We start from the raw sequence: 2,711 nt of genomic DNA, 5'->3' as shown, positions 1-2,711 counted from the left end.
GTGATCTTCATGTCTTTGTTTAATAAATACTGTGTTAATTTACTTTCTCCGTCATTTGTTTTGTCTGGTGAGATAAGAGGCAGGACATCACAGGACTGTGCACACAACAAAGTAATTATGTCTACTCACAAAGCCACTCACTTGCTGAAGACATAACACAGAAAACAAATCATGCTGAAATTCATTGTACACTGATAATGCCATGGCATTAGTCTCTGTGTGCACCTAGATGTGGGCTTCTCTGGAGATTGTTTTTAATGCGGCAAAGCTAAGAAGTTATTTTCTTCGCTCTAAAGGTTGTAGGCGGAAATGCCTCTTATTCCAAGTTCCAAACTTACTTAGTATGGCTGAAAGATGTCAGCAAAGTAAATTCAGAAGAGCCTTTTACCATCTTGAAATATGAAGAACCATTGAAACTGTTTTGGGAAATGATTCTTGTAGTTTTAAGAGATTACACAGTGTTGCTTGAATAGCAAAATATTCTTACCACGGAAACACATGCATTTTTTTCATACATAGTAAGTTAACGGGGGCATAAGAAAGGTACATTAAACATGCATATACTGTATATACTCCCCCTAGCTGGCATCTCTGTTGTTTGCCTTTTTAGACATCTGAGCTATACGGGGAATAGAAATCATACAAGGTAGACCCTGGTCATGCTCACTTGCATCCCCATCCTCATCCTCATCCCCACCCATGCCACACTGGGGAGCACAATGGCCTGCTTCTGAAATAGCCCGCTCCGCACCGCACCGCTCCACTTTTTACCTCAAGAGGTGCTTTCCGTTCCTGCACCTGTCAGCACTTTCTCTCTCTCTCTCTCTCTCTCTCTCTCTCTCTCTCTCTCTCTCTCTCTCTCTCTCTCTCTCTCTCTCTCTCTCTCTCTCTCTCTCTCTCTCTCTCTCTCTCTCTCTCTCTCTCTCTCTCTCTCTGCACGTCTCTCTCTCTCTCCTTCTCTCTCTGCATGTCTCTCTCTCTCTCTCTCTCTCTCTCTCTCTCTCTCAAACACAAACACACACGCACACACACACACACACACACGCACACACACACACACACACACACACACACACACACACACACACACACACACACACACACACACACACACACACACACACACACACACACACACAAACACTGACACACACACACACCTTACAAATTCACCACTTATTTGTAGCCAGTCAGCCTGGACATGGTTCATACACAGTGACAAATGGAGGACTGGGAGCTCACATTTAGCAGTGTCACTGAGTGCCAATGGGGCTCCATGCGTCTGTCTGTGTCTGTGAGCTAAAAGTGGCTAGACAATTATGCAGTGACTGCAGTTTGAGTTTAACTGTGTGTACAGTGTGTGGTACGAGTGGGTGACTCACAAGGAAGTTTTTCCTCATAGGATCCAATTACTTTGTGTATGTGTTACATGGAACGCTGCAAGAAGATATGGAATAAAATATAAAATGTCAAGTTTATAACAGTCTTTGCTAATATGCCTCTCGTTTTTTTGGGTTATATTCAGTTTGATTCTAAGCGTGAAACATTTTGACAAGTTATTACTAGTTGCAAAAAAAGCTGATGTTACCACCAGTGCAACCCCTGAAAGCAATTACGTGACTTGACTGCATTCAATTTTCTGTGCTAAATACATTGTCAGTAGGCTTAGTTAAAAGCCAAGATCCCTGTCACTTGTGTACTTTGGGTGAATTCAACTAAAATCAATTTGTTTTAACAGGCTTTGCTTGTGTTGGCAGATTGGCCAGCAATTTAAGATTTCATGCAGAAACGCATATAGCATGGCATCATGTGAAAGTGAAGTGAAAGTGAAAGCCCAACTGGGAAACTCCAACTCCCATTGTCATTGTGACACAGCACTCCACAGCACACAAGTGTTTACTGCACACTGCACACAACAAAAGTGCATTTATGCCTCCCCCGTGAAAGGTGGCAGCCCCTAATGGCGCCCCAAGGGAGCAGTGCTTCGGGATGGTGCCATGCTCAGTGTACCTCAGTCATGGAGGAGGATGGCAATCCCATAAGTACAATTAGTAATTTACCACATTCATAGCTATCAAGTTGCTCTGATTAAAACCAAAGTCACATACGCAGTCAAAACTCTGAGATGACTTCACTGAATTTAGCTGCCTGTGCTAAATAGTTTTTGTGATGTGCTGAGACACTCAAGGGTATCCATTTCAATTCAGTTCAATTCACTCCCCAGTTTTTCGCTGCTTTGCTTTCCAATGAGCTGCTGCCTTACCGGCATGATAAATAGAGAGGCATTTTGTATTTGCCAGGCTTGGGCAACCCGAGTCTAAGGATGAAAAAATAAATACCAAGGACCAAGAAATCCAAACCTGCCGACTCGCATAGAGCGAATGCCACCTTATACCCCCCATGTATTGATCGGTGCGTGTCATATCAAACGCACCTGCCCGGGCCAGCACGGGACCAGAGGCTGGCATAGGGTTGTCGGATGAGGGTAGGGCAACACTATCAGGGCTGGACAGGGGGAGAAATGGGGCCCGGGCACTTTTGACTTAAAGGGGCCCCTCGTAAATAGTGGCACAGAACTGACTCACTGCTGGGCCCCGCACCCTCGTGGGTCCCTATTTTCAGAAATATAACAAAAATATATCATTTTTTCACATATCTGAAAATAGGGACCCACAAGGGTGTGGGGCCCACCGGGAAATGCCTGCTATGCT

Source organism: Engraulis encrasicolus, chromosome 3 (genome assembly GCF_034702125.1).
Source record: "Engraulis encrasicolus isolate BLACKSEA-1 chromosome 3, IST_EnEncr_1.0, whole genome shotgun sequence".
Classification (NCBI taxonomy): Eukaryota; Metazoa; Chordata; class Actinopteri; order Clupeiformes; family Engraulidae; genus Engraulis; species Engraulis encrasicolus.
The sequence above is the reverse complement of the archived record's forward strand: the minus strand, read 5'-3'. Positions refer to the sequence as shown.